The sequence below is a fragment of the Triturus cristatus genome, chromosome 11 (genome assembly GCF_964204655.1).
Source record: "Triturus cristatus chromosome 11, aTriCri1.1, whole genome shotgun sequence".
Classification (NCBI taxonomy): domain Eukaryota; kingdom Metazoa; phylum Chordata; class Amphibia; order Caudata; family Salamandridae; genus Triturus; species Triturus cristatus.
In genome coordinates, this window is record NC_140594.1 from 504,746,057 (window position 1) to 504,766,049 (window position 19,993).

Here is a 19,993-nt window from a genome sequence, read left to right on the forward strand (position 1 = left end):
TACATCATTGTTTAGGGTCAGAAGGTAGAAAAATAATAAAACATTTACCACAGCAATGCATTTTAGGAGAAGGTGATGTAGTGGATGAGTATATGTCCGCATTGGAAAAGTTAGACACAAAATTCAAACCATGTAAAAATGTGCTTCTAGAACAACACAAATTTCATAAACAACATCAACTTCCAGGAGAGCCTACTGAGACTTATGTAGGTGCTTTGATATCATTGCCATCCACGTGCAAGTATAAGGATTTTGACGATTAATTGATTAGAGACCAAATAGTGGAACATACCAACAACAAGAAAATTCTAAAAGTTTTGTTAACCACACCTAATCTCACCTTACTTTAGGGTATGAAATTATCAGCAGGGATAGAGAGTACTGCATTGTTCATGTCTTAAATGTCCCTTGTGGATGATCCATCTAAGAATATGACATCTGTTGAGTGTTTTGTGAGAAAAAGAAAAGAAAGAGTACGAAAAACAAAATGTTACTTTGTTACAGATGTGCCAATGCCAATCATTTGGGAACTTCTTTAGGGTGTCCAGCTCGTGATAAAATATGTTCACGCTGCAAAAAGAATGGGCATATTGTACAAATATGCAGATCTAGAACCAAAGCAAAAATGCTTAATAGTAAAGCAGTAGGCAATGTGTGTGAACAGGAAGGGGTGTATAAATCATCGGATTCAAGTGATGAAAGTGTGATGTTATACATCAATACTATTCAAACCCAATCTCAGGATGGAGTTGAGGTTATGCAAGTGGATGTGAGCACAGTTAAAATGCCTTACTGTTGAATATTGATCAATAATGAGGGGGTTAATATGATGGCAGATTCCAGATCTCCATTTACGTTAATAGGTACAGATGATCGGAAATATTTTAGTAAAGTGGAACTTGTGAAATCTTCCATTAGACATTTAGCGTATGGTGGTAAACCCATTGAGGTACTGGGAGAAGTTAATGGCATTCTTTCTTTTAAAGGAAATTCCACTTCTTCCATTGTGTATGTGGCTAAGCATGGTTCATCGTTGTTGTGATGGTATGAACAACAAAATTGGAAATCATTCTGGACCCCAATAGCCCAGAGCAAGTAATGTTAAAAAATGAATTTTTGGGTGTATGTGAAGTTTAACCACTGGTTCTTTACGGAGACCCTTGGAAAATTGGAGGGTTTTGAAAAAAAGGACACAGCAAAAATCTGGAGCAGATCTGGTAGTGCATAAAGTGAGAAGAGTCCTTCTTGGCGTCAGGGCAGAATTACAGAAAGAATTGGTCAAATTACAAGAACAGGACATTATAGAGACTGTAAAAAGCTCAGAGTGGTTGTCACCCATGGTTCTGGCAAGAAAAGCCAACGGGAGTTTGAGAATGTGTGTCAACCTCCAGGATCTGAATGCTAAGATCTGGGTAGATCAGCACCTTTACCCAACATAACAGAAATTCTGTCACTAATTAAGGGTACCAATTGGCTTAAGACTCTTGACATGACTTCGGCTTGCCATCAAATAGTTCTGCAGGAGGACTCACGCCATTTAACATCATTTGTCACACCAAAAGGAGCTTTTTGCCTCAAAAGGATGCCTTTTGGGCTGGCATCTGCTGTTTCAATGAAAGTTGTCCCAATGGCAAGCTGCAAGATGAGTTTGTTGATGCGTTTAGGGAAATAGAATCAGAGTTATCAATTGGGGGAGGTTTATTGAGGAGATCTGACCTTCTTGTAGTACCTTGTATTCTCAGGAGTAAAGTTCTGGAGCTGGTTCATGAGAGTCATATAGGCATGAAAGCAATAAAAAGAAGGATAGGCGACTTATTTTGGTGGCCGGGCTTGGACACACAAGTTGAACAGTATTTGAGAGGATGCAAGGCTTGTTTTGCGGGTGACAAGACACAGGTAACTGTTCGTAGTCCCAGTGTTGCTGTCCTTGTTGCTGAGGTTGCATGGTCCAAACAGTCGATGGGCATAATTGGTCCAGTAGGTGTAAGCCAGGGTCATGTAAAATATGGCATTGTGATGGTGGACTATTATAGTAGATGGTTGGAAGTGGTTTTCATCAGCAACATTAATTCTGTCGTGGTGGAGGATGTTTTGAGAAAACTATTCTTTTGCGAAGGAGTTCCTGACTAAGTTGTGATGGACAATGGCCACAGTTAATTTCTCAGGACTTTGAAGCTTTTCTCTCTAGCTTTGGAGTTAAAAACATTACAACCTCACCGTACCATTCAAGAAGCAATGGTTTGGTTGAGTGCTGCAACAGAATAATTAAAGAGAACATACAGTTGTCTGTTGTGGTTGGTTTGATTGGATGCAAGTGGTAAATAATTTAATCTGGGCTCTTTGCACTACACCCAATTCAGAAACCAAAGTTTCTCCTTTTGTGTTACTCAAAGGTAGGTAACCTGGATCACAAATAAAGAGACTGTGGATAGAGAGAAAGATGTTATCTGCAGAGGTTTTGCAAGGTGTGAAGGAGAAGCAAAAAGAGGCTAAGAGCAAGCATGCCACTTCGGTGTACAAAACACTTGGGGCCTCATGTACGTAGCCCAATACCGGTCGGTAACGGCCGATTTTCGGTAATTATACCGTTACCGACCGTTATTTAGGCTGTTGACATGTAGGGGGCTCATTTCTGTATTCGGTAATTTACCGAATCGGTAAAATTACCGAATCGGTAATTTTACCGATTCGGTAAATTCCGAATACAGAAATGAGATGTAGGGGGACTGTGTGGTGGGTGTGGGGATTCGTTATTTACCACCAACTAATAGTTGGTGGTAAATGACGAATATGTGTGAAAATGCATTTTTGTGCACTGTGAGGTGTGCAATGTGGCAGACATACATGCCCCTAGGGCATGTATGTGCGCCACATGTGCACACATGGACATATCAGGGGTGCAACAGGGTGTCAATGTGACACCCTGCCACCCTTTAATGTGCTCCCCCCATTACCGAATCGGTATTTACCGAATCGGTAATGAGGCATACCTTCCCATCAATGGGAAGGTATGCCTCATTACCGAATCGGTAAATACCGATTCGGTAATTACCGAATTTCTACGAATTGGTAATTTTTACCGCATAAATACCTACATACAATTTACCACTTCATAAATACCGACTCGGTATGATTCGGTATTTATGAAGTGGTAAATGCCAGGCCACCTACATAAGGCCCTTGATGTTGTTGAAAGTGATTATGTGTGGGTGAAAATTGCCTTAAGGGAGTTAAGAGAGTTACCTGATTTTTACCACCAAAGATTGTGATTCTGGTGAGTGAGTTCTCTGTGACACTGAAGAATGGCGAGTGTTGAAATAATTTTTTTTTATCTGTGGTTCACAGAGAGGGAGATTCTGGGGCAGCAAACCAAAAGCCTGAGGTGAGTGATCAGGGGCAGGATGTTATCCCAGATGTTGTTTTGAGGAGATCTAGTAGGAGTTCTAATACACCTTCTGGGTTGCAGGATTATGTGATAGGTTGATGGTGAAACAGTTTCAGTAGTAAGTGTACATATTATTAAGACTCGTAGGAAGGGTCCATTATTTTTGTTTCCCTTTTCATGTGTTGTGTGCTGTAATAAAATGTTGTATTCAGTTAAGTTTTAGAATGTATTAGTTATCTTTATGTAATTTTCTTTTCAGCACTTTCTGTGATTTCGTGTTGTAAATCTTTTGTTGTTAATGGATTGTGTAAGGGGGGAAGATATCTTGGGATCTGTTCTTTCTTGGGTGGATGGAATGTGGAATGCTGCATTTGATTTTTGTCCGTGCGCTTGGAATGTGTACCCTTGAACAAGGAGAGGCAGGTTTTGTGAGCCTGCTTCCCTGACAGTCCAGTATCGAAGATAATGCATAAGAATAAATAGATCATTTAATTCAACTCACGTTTACTAGCATCTTTGCACTTTTGTTATCTGAGTCATTCTCTCACTCGCATAGGAGAGTGGCTCCATGAAAATGAGGAAACACTTTGCCTTATTTTAGACACAGGTGTAGGGGAAAAAGGAGCTGCTCTGGGGCAAATTGACAGTGCGTTGTATACATGTGACACACCGTCATTCAGTGTGCCCTTACTAGGAAACCCCCTGAAAGGAGGCTAATGGGGGTCACAGGGACCCCCTACACATCCCCCCTGTAAGCGGGAGTAGTCACTTACTACATGGATTTGTTCACACTGGTGAACCACACATAGAATACAAGTGAGACCGCTTCTGCTCCGGCACCCTTCCACCGCTCAATCTGCATATATTAATGGGCCGGCCCAGCAAGAAAAAGGATGACATCTCGGCCCGTTGATAAATTTGGAGGTAATGGAGGCCCATCTGCCTCCAGAACAGCCACTCAGGCCCCATCTGGGCCGCTGGCAGCATCCGAACGGCAGAGACACAGCCCAAATCGATCTCCAGGCTGCCCAAAAGCGGCCCACAGCTGTAACTCGGATTCCAGCCCCTCGGCTATGCCAAAGTGCCCGCCTTACCAATCTGAACACCAGCATAGGATCTCTTACACCCTTTAAAATTCATGCATGGTTGTCACCTGCACAGTCAAAGCCGAACGTGATTTCAAACAGCCAGTTCGCCTTTCATTAAGTTGCTGTCCCCAGGGCAGATGCAAGTCTGAGGCTGCAATGGTGCTGCACTTTCACTGTGATAGGGCACACTGACTCGGTCTGCAGCCAGTGCTTCCAGCTACAGGTGTGCTGCAGAACAAACCAGGGGAGTGCACCCTAACTAACTACAATATGGACTCTGGTCGGATAAACAATGTCCAAACCCTATAGCTAGACCAAGATGGGTATTCAAGAGAAGGACTAAAATATCTTGAGTATTATATATTCCTAATTGTCTGAACTAAGGTAAGTTTGTAATATTATTCCAAAATATGAAGTCCATCAAAAGCTCTCCCCTTAATGTCCTTGATGGCTGGAGAGCACCAGGTGCCATGTTATGAAAGTATGCTCTTTCCTGTGTATGACACAGCTGTATGCATTTTTTTGTGTGACCACACTTTCCAAAATACATATACTGAACTGAGGACTCGTCTTCATGAGCTGTAGACAGCACAGCTCGAAAGCAGTGAGCAGCGTTTGTCTCTTCCAAGAAAGTACAAATCTGCACTCTCTTTACACCCCCTTTGCAGATTACTTCTCCGAACAAAAAGCACTTTCACTGCAGATGCTGCCTAATATGTCCTGATTTCAGCAAATTACAATGGAACAAATTCAGCATATTTCGTCTGGATCCGGTGTGGATCCTGGATCAGACTCAATAATAGCTGCTGGATCTGGGGTCTACCTGAATTCCCCTTATTTCCTGCGCCGGTGACAGTCCTTACTTTAAGCAGCAAGTGCTGCTTCAAATGAGTGTAATTTTTTCAAATGGGCACACAGTCAGCTGCTGTCATATTCCTGTAACTGAAAAAGCATTTCCTAAACAAAAAGCAGAACATTAGAAACAGCCCTTGCCTCTCGCTGAACTGCCGGGAGAAAGCTGACGGGCTGGAAAGCAACAACAGGCTCTGTGCCCTGAATTCAGAAGCCCCACACATTATTCCCCGTGGTGCACTGCAGTTTCCCCCTGTGGTGCGCTGCTGGGGATAAAAGGACAGCACTAAAATATGTAACTCCTGCAGCGCTGTGACTGCCCCTCATCCCCCAGCCTCCTCGCAGCGCAAATTGCAACATAGAATCGGAGTCTGAGGGTACTTTCTCGGTCAAGTCCATAAACAGCCTTCTCCCTTGTGAAATGTATAACTTTAGCTATACTAGAGCCAACACAAACAGACTATCACCCGACAGAAACAGCAACACGTGTAACAAAGATAAAAATTAATTAGATATGCTGTCATATGAGCAGGAAAAACTCCCAGAGGATACTGCCTTAAAGCAAAAAACTGCTCTATTGAGTGCTGTAGCTCTAATCAAACTTATAGCGGCCAGAAATAAAACCGGACATCAAGGACCCGCAGTTTGCAATTTACCCAAGAGGCCACACTGGCTGAGTAGATTAAATGTATTCAAAACATGTGAACATGTACAGACGTGAACTCTGTGGACCTTTGATCAGAGCATGCTCAACAAAACAGCACAACTGCGTCTAAACCAACAAACTCGAATAGTGCTAATAAGGGTATATATATATATAAGTAACTGGGGTAAATGGTGCATGCATCATCACACTGTGGTGTGAAGAGGAGGGCTATTTAAAGGTATATATGAGAAGATTAAGGGCAGCTAGGTAAGGGTTGGTGTGCCTTTAGAGGAGAACATGCCTTCTGCAGCACACATAGAAAGTGGAAAATGTCTCAGGATTGTTTGTGTGTAGGACTGTGCCCTTTCCTGCACAAAAAAAATCCCACATGCAAAGCAGACACCTGTGCACCATTGTGCAAGGGTTCCTGCACTGGTGCTAGGCAGCTTATTGTGCACCAGCGCAGAGGAAAGGACTGGAATGCGCCACTTGCTTTAAATAAGGCACATTCCTGCCCTTTCCCAGTAACGCAGTGCATCACTTTTTCATAAATATTACCCTATTCTCTACTTGGATGGGGAATCGTATTCCTACAGCAAATAGCACTGAGCCAGGTGCAGATCTCTTAGAACTACCTACTACTCACTACGATATACACAAGCCATAAATATGGGTGTGCAGAATTCTCATAATTTGCTTTTGTGTAACTGGGAAATTTTACTGAAAATGTATTGAATTATGTGTACTTACCTGAATTCAACTCCATCTAATAGCGCTATATTTTAGCTTGAAATATACCATGACACAAGTGCACATTTTGCACTAAAAAATCACAAACAACATAAATGGAGTGAACAACAGCCACACACTTTCTGGCAGTTCATGCTATTTCTACGGGTTTGTGGTAACATTTTACAACTAATGGCTCATAATTAATTATTCGTCAAGGTGTACTGTACAGTGCTCTGTTGCTCCACTGTTAGGCTCACGCTATATAAACACCTACACATGCATACAATGGAGTAATCAAAATTTTGCTCATGCCTGATCAGAAATCTATTTAAAACAATACATAGCGAGTGACTCCCTATTCAAAAGGCCAATTAGATGTAATTATGCACAAAATTCAGGTTTTAATTAACCCTGGGCGGGTGACTCTGCTCTGCCAGTGGAGTTTTGTCCGCTATGCGCTTCGTTGCAAATGGGGAGTTAAGTCAAAACTCCGACTCCGTGGCTGAGCGGAGTTAGCGGGCCCCTCCACCCTCCCCAATTAATTATAATTTTTTAAAACAGACACTTATCTGCTGTGGCTTTCTCCTCCTCACCATGGCCGCTCTCCTTTCTCGTCATCCTGGTCTATTGGAAACCTCTAAGTTGTATGTCTTGCGCGTGTGCACGCGCAATATGTTCAACATAGGGGTTTCCAATAGACCAGGATTCATTATCTTCTAACATCCTCCCAGATAGCAATGTGTTGTTCCGTAGGGTATAGGGTGGATAATGTTGTTCCACCTACAAAAATAATTGGGCTGATTTGTAGGTAGCAGTGGACCTCATCTACCCAGGTAACATGCTTTATCCTCTGCCCTGCCCCTTGTTGGGCAGGGAATGTTAGTCCCAAAGGAGTCCAAATGACCGAGCCTTAGTGGAGTTATTTTCTCAAAGACAGCCCTCTATGGGCTGCCTGGACAATACATAGGAAGGGCTTGAGAGAGGTACTTTATGATTGCTTGTGTGTAAACAGTAACTTTTGTATAATTTTTTGTTACCTCCAGTAAGTGAAAAAATTGAGTCAGCCTTGGTGGGATCACATAGCTCTATCTAGTCCTTACTGGTCAACATGTTTCTGCCTAGTGTTACTGATCTAAATGGTTCTGTGATGGTAAAACGCATGTCTTAACCACGCGGTCTAAACCCAACCATGTCTTACCACGCATGCCTTTATCATGCATGCCTTTACCACGCAATTTCATGGTAAAGATATGTTTGGCAAATGGGCATGTGTGGTAAAGATCACACTCCTGCCCCTCTGCCCTAAACCGTGAAGGCGACCTGAAAACTGCCCCTATCCTGTCCTCTACCCTGACTCCCAACAACACAGCCCGCTTAAAACTTCTCCGGCCCCAGCCACCTACCTAGACTCTAAAGCAAGCCCCCACAAATAAAACCTAATGCCGCCTACCCCCACCCACCTGCGCCCTCAGACTTAAAACTACCCCTTTCCTGTCCCCTGCCCCAAAACCTAAAACACCTCACCCCAGCCCAGAAAACAACCACAACCCCCCAAACCCCAGAACTGCCCCCAACCCAAATAATCTTCCCCCACCTCTGTCCCCTGCCCTGAGCCCTAAAACTCCCAACTGCCCCTCCACTTGTACACTGCCCTTTTCCTGTCCCCTGCCCTGAGCCCTAAACCTCCAACTCCCCCAGCTCTGAAAACTACCCCGACCCCCTCCCAGCACTAAAAACTACCCCACAACCCCTACAAACTACCACCACCCCCTCAAAACCCGTCTTACCTCTCCTCCTTGTCCCGATCCTTCCTCTTCCTGCTTCCGGTAGCAGAAGCAACTAGACCACACATATGCCTTAACAACGAATATGCGTGGTTAAGGCATATTCATAGTTTAGACATGCGTGCTTCCGCCTGCGTGGTTCAGCCCAGCGTAGCTCAGACTTCGTGGTTAAGGCAGCTTTCCTTCCTAAGTTGGTGGCATTCTTCAGGACCAAGGTTTTATGGGTAAGCCTTGAAACTAGGCCTGGGCGGAAAATTCCGTTCCGCTCGCGGAATTTGCGGAATTTGCGTAATTTCGCGGTCCGCGGAGAACGCGAAATTGCTCAAAAGTCTGCTTTCCGCGATTTCGCGAAATTTTTGCTTGTTCGCGTTCTCAAAATGCGTGTTCGCGAGATATTTCTCCCCGAGCACGCAAACAGCAATTGTGAACAGGAAAAAAGCATCGCGAACAAGCAATTCCGCGTGCTCGCGGAATTTCTGCGTGTTCGCGGAGATTTTTTACCGTTTTGCGGAGATTTGCGTAACGCAACTACGCAAATTCCGCCCACCCCTACTTGAAACAAATAATGCCCTAAGCTAGATATGCATAACGTTTTGAAAAAAGGGTATAAAAGTGCACAAATGACAACAGAGTGGTTCTACTAAACCGTTTTTTGCATTGCCTCTATAGACCTAGTCAAATCCATAAAACAAAACCTGAAAAACAGGCTTGAGAAATATTGTTTATGCTGTTGCATACATATTTGGCAACCACAACCCACACACAAAGTGCATGGTCACAACATTCCTAGCAAAACACTACAAACAGGTGAAGTGATATAGAAGAAATGCATCTATATAAAATGCACATTTGGTTTACCATTGTGGTATGCATGTGGTAAGGCATCATGGGGAGCAAACAAACCACTGGTGCAATCATGGTCAGACCCTGAGTGACATATATAAAAATTAGTTGGCAAGAAGAAAGACATGGGAGAGATACCCCCCGAGTCATTCTCACTTTACTGCAGTTTATGCTTCGGCACAAATACTGCTCCTAGGGTAAACTGCCCTTTAATGTTGGTTGTATGTCAACAGGCTATAACTCTGTAGGTATGATCAGTAAACCAGCCCTCGATATAATATTTAGATCCAAAAAAGAAAGTTGGGTATTTAGAATTGTGGATGTTAAGTTTTAAAATAGGTACTGCTAATTGTTTCATTTAATAAAGCAGTTTGCTCAGTCTTTGGTACCCTTCCGAGATTATCAGGATGTCATCTCTATTTCATCCTCATTGCCATAAAGGTGCTTTATAATACCAAAGATTAATTTCTGAGAAAGCTTACATACTTAAACATGATGTATACAAAGGCAAGCCAAAGACAGGGGGAAGGCGCGATGTATCTAATAGTATAGGATATGTTTACATTGAAAAAGATATTTCACGGAGCCAGAGAAGCACACTCCATCGCAAAATGGATAGGAGTCAAATAGTCACAGTTTCCTCTGTTTTTAGTAACCCCTCAATAACAGAGAGGGTTGTGCCTCGGGTACTGCTGGTGTAAGGAGCCTCCACTTTGTGAGAAATGAACAGCTCTGCCAAAAGTTGTTTCTTCAAGAGTGTTGAGAACATCCCTGATATCCTTTATGAAAGATGGCATTTTCGCTGCCAAGGGATTAAAGAAGTGATTACAGAAGATGGACAAGGGTTCAAGCAAGGAGCCAGAACCTGAGGTAATTGGCTGACCAGTAGGTGGTGTCCTTGTTTTATCATTTTTTGGGGTTTGTAAAAATTCCAGCCTGCACTCTGAGCCTCTCATACCATAGATTTTGAAATGTGAATAGTATACATGGGGTTATTGGAGATAACCTCATGGTTAGTGGTTTCAGAGAGTAATCTTAATCATTTGTTACTATAATTTTCTGTATGTTGCATGACAATGGCCCCACCTTTATCAGCTGGTTGTATGGTATCAGGGATTTTTTGAGGGACTAGGTGGGGAGTTTTCTTAACATGTATTAATTTATACATATTTTTTTTAAATTATAAGCCTATTTCAATGTCAGTCACAAAACCTCCAACCAGGCTTTCCCACCGATATGAAAGGTTTACATTCCGGCTGCCGAATTACAATATCGGCAGTCAAAGTGTAAACCGTCCGAGGAAATCGACTTGGTTTTGACAGGCTCAAGGAGCCCGTCGGCCAGTTGGAAACCTCTCATAATCTTAAGGACAGCGTTTCCGCCGTCGGGATTAGGATGTCGGTTTCAAACAACCTTTCCATGTTGGCCTTTCCTACATGGAAAGTCTGTCAGAAAGCAACTTTGGGGGCCCTAGCAGGGCCTCCTTCTCTGCTGGCCCTCCGGTTGTGGCCCTGGGGTCATCTATGGTGCCCCCTTCACATCCCTGCACCGTGTGGCAAGTAACATGAGTAGATGCACTTCCCCAATGTTTGTAGGACTGGAGTTAGAATAGGAAATCTGGCCCCCCCTCAAAAAAATGTATGTGCTTTTTCTAGTGTTAGTGGATCAGGAGTAAGCATATTACATTTGATCCCCCATCCCATTCTTTGCCCTTTACCCAATGTTAGTTATACTGGATGTAGAATGGTAATTCTGCCTGCACTCTAAAAAAAATGTGTTTTCTCCAACTTTAGTTGGTCTGAAATTAGAATAGTAAATCATATACCCTCACATATGTGCCTGTTTCCAGATGTTTGTGGGACTGAAGTTAGAGTAGTATATTTGACACTCCAATTATATGCAGCTGCCCAATGTTTGTGGTGCTCGAGTTAAAAAAGTAAATATGACCCCTCCCAAATAAATGGACTTTCCCCAGTGCTTGTTGGGCTAATGTCAAAATGGTAAATCTACTCCCCTAACCACTGTCGGGAAAAAATCCATTAAGCAGTGCAAATCATTTAATCACCACATCTGCAACAAAAGGGAGTACAAAAAGGTTTATTGTACATGCCAGGCCAGGTCAGCTGGGAGAGTGATGTGCTATGAGAGAAGCACAAGTCAGTCTCAACTTACATACACTTCAAGTCTACTCTTATAATACTAATTTTGGCCTAGATCCATATTTAATAAAATGTTCACAATAGTAAAAGCTTCCTGCTTTACCGTTATGTTCCACCCATCGTACATACATTTATTTAAAGAACAGCTCTTTCCTGTGTTCTCACGCCAAACTTACAGACTACAATGGAAACATTCTAGCTGCTCTGAATTTCCTGTTAAATATTCTAAGCAATACGTTCTCAGCCCAAATACAATGAAGAGTTAAAAACACTTAAGCCAGACCGCATTTAGACCTTTTTTGAAAACAGGCTGTAGGTTATTTCCAGATACAATTGTGCAACTTTAACATGCACGTAAATAATTAGGTCCTAAATCCAAATTAGGGTTTTGATTCTTTTCACCACCTTCAAATGTAAGTACTTTCCCCAATGTAAGTAGAAGTACATTTAGAAAAGTAAATCTGGCACCCTTACTTATAAGCACTTTTCCCAGTGTTTGTGGGACTGAAGTTATAATCGTAAATACGGTCCTCCAAATATATGCAGCTCAACAATGTTTTTAGGACTGGCATTAGAGTAGTAAGTAAAGCATCTCACAAATGTATGAACTTTCCTTAATGTGTGACTGGAGCTAGTATAGGAAATCTGAACCCCAATAATATACGTATTTCCCCAAAGTTGGTTAGACTCAAGATATATTAGTAGACCCCAAAAAGTATTTGCACTTTCCGAAATGCTATTTTTACACTGGATGAAAAATAGAAAATCTCATTCCCACATTAAATTATAGATATATTTTTAGAATGTTTGTCGGATTATAATGATTATAATTTTAAAAGTATAGTTTTGATGTTCTTTAAGTATCATTAGCAAGTTTTATTTATTGTTAAGCAACATTTTATTAATTTACTAAAGATTTTGAAATGTTGATTATATTTAAATATCATTTACATTATTTACAAAGATTGAGTGGATTTAGAACATGTGTTTTGGGAGATATAAATTTAATTTCAAATGTATTTTGTTTATCTTTATTATGTTTTTAAGTTAATTTGTTGGTGTTTTTTAACTATATTAATTTTCTTTCATTTTGTACTTTTTGTATCTTTATATATTAGATTTTTTTAAGTATGAATACACAAGAGGTTCAGCACTATATACTTATGTAAAGTCTCCTAGTATTTAAACACTTTTGTATCTTTTCAATGTGACAAGTAAACTCATGATAAAGCATACGACACATATAGCATGTTGAGTTTTTCTTCTTTATTGATTTTGAGTGAAGATTTCTTCCATGTCATATTTCATATTTTCATAATCATAGCCAACGCGTTTCGTCTCCCATGAGACTTCTTCAGGGCTCAATAAAATAGTGAGTGTACTTCCTTTCAGTCTCGCCGTTCTTTTGGATATGGTTTTCAAGATGCAGGTTTTGTCTTGGTCATAGAGTATTCCGAGATCTGGTGCTGCACACTTCACGACACGCTCCTGCTTCAATTAATAGTGCCGGACTGCCGTTGCCGGTGCTTGTGTGCTTCCTTCAGAAGCACACAAGCACCGGCAACGGCAGTCCGGCACTATTAATTGAAGCAGGAGCGTGTCGTGAAGTGTGCAGCACCAGATCTCGGAATACTCTATGACCAAGACAAAACCTGCATCTTGAAAACCATATCCAAAAGAACGGCGAGACTGAAAGGAAGTACACTCACTATTTTATTGAGCCCTGAAGAAGTCTCATGGGAGACGAAACGTGTTGGCTATGATTATGAAAATATGAAATATGACATGGAAGAAATCTTCACTCAAAATCAATAAAGAAGAAAAACTCAACATGCTATATGTGTCGTATGCTTTATCATGAGTTTACTTGTCACATTGAAAAGATACAAAAGTGTTTAAATACTAGGAGACTTTACATAAGTATATAGTGCTGAACCTCTTGTGTATTCATATGTTGTTGTAGGACTTTGTCCCACATTGTTGAGAGTAAAGAGGGTAGTACTCTCTGGTTTCGTGCACTATCTTTGAGTTATTTACATTAACCACTAGTATTTGTTAGGTGCGGTTCTAATCAGCCTCAACCCTCTCCGTTTGTGTACTTACAGATTTTTTTAAGTATTTAACGTTATTTATATAGCAAGATTAAAAAAAGGTGTGTTAGTTATAAATATACTTATTTTAAAAGATTAAATGCATTATTTTTTTTAAGCAAAAAGGATGTTTACATTCATTTATTAAAAATGACAGTTATTTTGCATGTTTGCAAAATATTCTGAATATTTCTAAAATATTTTTATTTGTTATTGACTTTAATTAATATTAATTCAAATTATATTTTTACTTACACTATTTTAACAATAAGTTACAACAATGTTTCTTGCAGTAAATAATATTGTTAATTCTAGTGTTATATGAATAGTGTATTATTGTAGTAGATTTTTTGGTAATAGATAATTCTATACTTTCTTTAATATTTACAGTTGATATTTTAAAAGCAGATGTTTTGTTTATTTTAAATTTAAGAATAAAAAGTCGATATTTTGTAGTCGATATTTTGACATTGATACTTTGGTGCATTGATATTTTTATAGTAGATATTTTGGATTACAACCTCCACCTTCCACTTCATTGCTTCCCTCTAAATCTTTTCATCTCCCAGCACCAGCAGAGCTGTTTTCCCTTCTCCTCAGTTTATACCCTTAAATTGTAGTTCTTTGAGTCCATCCCACCTTACTCTTAAGTGGTTACCATCTGTTAATGTGCCCTTTATTATCTTTAAAATGCCACATGTTCATTCTTTGTTGTATCCAAAAACTTCCTTTCACTTTTTATTAGTTCTCAACAATTTTAATGTACATTTTTGTTTGTGACATGGTTTTCACAATGTTATTAATGAGATCCCTCAGGTTTTAGGCAGATGAGGAAAACCCTGCTAATCTGAATGGGTGCATTCTACAGATTCAAAGCATCCACCAGCTCAGGTTGTGTCCTGATTTAGCAATGTCCTTTCCCCACAATGCAATACAGGTATTTCTTCCTATATGTGTATTACAAGTAGGGGTGGGCAGAATTTGCGAAATCCACTTTCGCAAATTATCGCGAAAATGTTTAAAATTATCGCAAACAAGCGGAAATATCGCGAAGATGCGGAATTTTTTTTCCCGCATGTTCGCGAGATTTTCTGCATGGTTGCGGGTCGCCAACTTACCCATGTGGTTGCTCGCGGGCGCGGCCATCTTGTTTTGAGTTGTCTCGCGGTGCATGATCGCGAGAAGAAAGACGTGATCGCGTGACGCATGACGTCACTGCGGGCGCGAACTGTCGCGAGACAGCGCAAATGGCTAAAAACAATCCAACATCTCATGGAGAACGCGACCGGATCAAGAAAACTTGTCGGCGAACGCAGGGATTCAGGTAAGGCGATCGCGCGCGCGCGAGAATGTATTATTTTACAGCGCGAGCAAGAAACAAATTATCGCCAAGCTGCGGAAAGCGGAAATTTTGACATTTTCTCGCTCTCCGCGGAACGCGAAAATGTCAAATTATCGCAATTTCCGCGAACGGAACGAAATTTTTGCCCAGGCCTAATTACAAGGCATACCTTCTAGCTGGCTGTTCTGATGAGAAACCAAATATGTTTCTTCCTTTCTCCAGAAAGTCTTGAAAAGCAAGACACATCAGAATAAGTTTTGACTGTGGTTCCCTTGATGGACAACACCCTTAGAACTTACATTTTACAAAAATATATGTTTGTGATGAGCTGGAGGAACTCTGAAAGGTGCACCTTTAGTGTTATCAAAGCATGTACAGTGAATGCATATTTCTATCTTCGTAATTAATATTGCTCATAATATTTGTGAGTATCCAGAGATACATAAAAAAATAAATGCATGGGAGGTCAATTTACCAAACCCTCTGTGAAAATTTGCACTGGGAGGCCTGAAGGCAGCTTTCATCTGTTAAAATTACACACCGCCCAAAAATATCAATAAAATGGCTGAAGGCAGAGTTTATGCAGCTGCGGTCAGTAACAAGTAAACCCTTGAGACTGCATGGGGGGGGCAATTAACATCTAATTTCTCAGAGAACACCAAAGGGATGACCCTGAGGAACACTAATTTGCAGTTAAAGTGCTCTCTCTGCCTTGGTCCCACAAACAAGTGCCAAAAATGTCAAAAGGCACGATAAATTCAAGGACTAAGTTAAAATGGCAGTAATGGCACTGCTACAAAGGTAGTAGGAAACTTTTGTTCTTGTAGCCTTAATACACAAGTGTTGCACATGGGGCATGAGCCAGGCTATAATACGTATAGTTTGGGAAGAATCAAGATTACAGGCAGTCATAGAAAGATCTGAGCATCTATCTGCCAGGTGTGATGACCAAGCCAGGGTTACTGATGACATGTAGTCACAAATGTAAAGGGATGTTTGCAATGGGTCATATTTTGTAGGTGCTTTACAGCTGGTTTGTGTTATGGAGGATTTGTTCAGCTGCAGTGGAATGGTATAGGATTCAAAAGGGTGGTTGAACTGTTGTGATTCACTCGGTACATTATTCTTGGCTGGGTTTGAGAGCGGACATAGGGAGGGTTGCAGTTCCAGAGTGGGCATAGACTGGGTTAAGGTTTGAGGGCTCAGGTCTTGGCTTAGGTTCCGGATTGGGCATGACTTTCACAATGTTACCAAACATTGCTTGAGCTTGGTTTGCGTACCTGTGACTGGGCCAGGATGTCGGAGCACACCAGACACATCCTACCTGAGTATATATCAGCATATGGTCACAAATGTGGCGTGGAAAAACCTGGAATTCCAAAACAGGCTTGAATTTGGCAATTGTTAAAATTCATCAAGGTGATTGAAGAAGTAGTGGGTCTTGGTTCCAGATAAGCCATGGATAAGAAATTGGTGGGAGAAAGAACTAGGATGTGGCTCTGGAGGGTATAGAAAGTTTTCTGCATGTTCTGCTTTATAGTGCAGTGATCTCAATCTTCCAGTTTGCAAGCCTTATTTAACACTTTCTATTGCTTCATAAATACATTGTTGGGGTATGGTTCTGTTCATTGGAGGATTACATTAACCTTTCCCATTGTTTCATTGTGCATCGTGCATTACGTTATGCACCTCTGATAATTACATTTTTAATTCATATTGTAACATCACCTATAAAGAGTTACGCTTCGAAAGTGCATCCATGTCTACCTGTTGAGCTAAAGATGCTTAATGAAGCCAACCTTCCGTGCCAAACCCAATACCCAGAGCCATTCTTGGCGGGGATCCCTTCTATTCTCACTTTCAGAGTGTTTCTCACACACACACACACACACACTAGTCAAACCCACCCGAACAATATGTTGTAACATTCAACAGGGCCCATGCACAAAAGCCTCCATTGTGTAATGCATGTTTAAACTTGACATCTTTTTAGATGGTGACTTTTTACGTGCTTTGCTCGTACATGATAACATACTTGGAAAGTATTTCGCTTGCAGCTCATTTCTTCGTAAGCATTGCATCGTGACATTTGTACACTTTGTTCCAAGGCTAAGGAACACTGAACACATTGTCCTTGCTATGGTTGTCTGATTGGAGACATCTCAGAATCAGAAAGACAAAGAAATACATCAGTATTGAACCTGTAATCAGAACAAGGCTTTGATTATATAAATCGCCTCTGAGCCACGTTCCTCAAGTAAGCACGTCTACATATTATCTTATGACGCTTGTCTGTTGCTGAGATGCAGCCCTGCTGACTCTAATCTCTATCCTGCAAATGACAGTGGTCTGTTCTACACCAGACTGGTTTCCTGATACATATTACTCACATGCAGGGAGTTGGGTTGTCCCATGAGATCTGGCAGAGAGTACTCCAACTATGCTCTTGATAATGTAGGTAGAATTAGATAGGAGTATATGGATATGCATAATCCTATATTCATATAATCACATATTGCTATCATAAAGGCAGACCTGTTTATCTTTTTCACTATTCTTGTAATGCTGGTAACAATGCTGTTTTCTCCTGCTGATAATTGCACCTCATGTTTTCTACAAAAGAATACAATTGCTTAAATAAATATTTGAAATGCAAGTTTGTATATTTCTTGTGTATCCCTTTGGGTATGCCTAAATATTAATGAAATGGTAGAGCTGACCCATGATTTCCTTTGGGAATTAGAGTGGTCATGTTTGGGGTTTCAGATACTATCCAGTACCCTGTACGGTCAGGGGTCCAAATGGTGCGCTGTGCGCTAGCTAGGAATCGGGCCAACATACTCTGATATGAGTGGACTCTGTCCCCACATTCTGATGTTTATGCTGTCCAGATACACAGTCCTACTTAATTTGTATGAACCATAGAACAAAATGTCAATCACAGCATTGCCCTACACTTGATCTTAGACAAAAGGCTGAGAATTGATCAGTCAGTGGCCACACTCAGGGCCTGATTTAGATCTTGGCGGTGTTACCACCATCCCGCTGCCACAGAGGGACTGAGTACTCCACCAGGTTGACGGTCTTCCACCTGCCCTTTTCAGATGTATATGCGAAACACTGAAGACCACTGCCACTGCAGTCTACTGTGCTAGACGACCACCCACGTCTCGATGGAGGGGTCCTTCCGAGCAGATTTCAGTGTTCCCGTTGGGCTGGTGTTGTCCTGTCAGCAGAGTACTGACGGGGGAAACTATGGTGGTGGGGAGACAGTTAAGAAGCATTTTTTTTATTTATGTAAACCACATATATGTGGTGTATGTGTACATATGTGTAAGTAGATTATGTGTAGTAAGCATATTTTGTACATTCTTCATTGCACCCCACCTACCTACACATGCAATGTATACCCCCACACATGACAAACACCTACATTCAGGTCCATCAAAATGGGGTGTCAGTCCGTCACAGTCAAGGTACAACAGCTAAGGGAATACCTGGGAGAAGGGGTTGAGGATGAAATTGCAGGCCGTGCCCCGAAACAAATTGAGTTTTCACCCCTATGTGTCCCATGCTGCGGACTCAAATTAGGAGGGATTTCTGCCAGAAACCCTTTGAAACAGCCCAGATACAAATCTGGTGGGCGAGAAACCTGACTGGAGTCCTGCTGCTAGCTGCTGCAGCCCATCCCACCGTAGGGGCAGGGAGCAAAGTACTGGAGAGTTGGCAAGACTGCGGTGGTCTTCTCTCTCTTTGCCAGACAGCATCTAAATAAGCGGGCGCACTGCTGTGGCGGCGGAAGGGAAGACTGCTAAAAAAGCAGCGGTGGGATCAGTCCCACCAGCATCTAAATCGGGCCCAATATAACAACCCAAGTCAAACCTCATGTGAGTCTCCTGTACCAAATCCACAGATTTTATATTGTCATCTCAATACGAATAATGCACAAAATGTTCCTTATTAAATGGTCTGACTTTTTAAAATATACCTTTAAGTATATATTTTCCAAAAATAACAAACTGCTGTTAACATCCCAGAAGCATAAAGCAGTTAATGTACATCAGTCAAAACATATAAACATGCTCCAGCCACCTTTAAAAAAAAATATATATTATTCTGATTTAGGTTAAACGACAAAAATAAAGTAGGTAATAACATTAGATTAAACCATAAAGATTTACATCAGGCATTCTTCTGCTTCTATTTAAATTAATTAAAGTTTCACCACTTTACATCCCACACTGGTAAAACGACTTTGGCATGCTGCACCCCAGACCAGTTTGCCTGTTCATTCTGATGCTCTATTCAATAGTATGCCATTGTTGGAAGTGGCTTGTTCTGGTTGGCAGAGGCAGGGCCCTAGTCAGGCAGGACCTACCACTCCTTTCAGGCGGGATATTACACTCACGTATAAACTGCACTCACCCTTGGGTAGCTTGGTACTGAGCAATCAGGATTATCACAGAGGCAATGTGTAAAGCATTGGCACAGCACTCTCACACAATAAATACACTGAGCATCAAAAAATAAACTTCAAGTGGGGTGTATGTTGATAAAATGTGTATTCAACACACACATTAACTAACACAACATGAACATGATGTATTTCCGAGCATAAATCACATTGAGAAATATCACTAGTAGTACTAGGTCCAAACATGTTAAAAATGACAGCAATATGCACACTTGGGAAAAATTCTACTTTAACCCCAGGACCTTTATGCAGTGCAAAACGTCGTCAGAATAAGGTCTACTCTGGTAATTATTCTAATTCAATACCGCACAGTTATAGGATGCATCTCAGTTCCCAACAATATCAGAAATGTGTGCATATAGATAATTACAACACTTTTATATAGCCCGTGGGCCAAATCCACATGGGTAAAAACCAATGTCAAAAGTTATACTCTTTAGGTAAAAAAACAACGTGTACGGAAACACCACAGTGCGGTGTACTTATTCACATACAGTCACTCTCACACACTCACTCACAACCAATATATGATGCTACAGATATCAGGCAGGTCCGTATAGATGCGCACTCACACACACATGCACACAGCATCTTAATG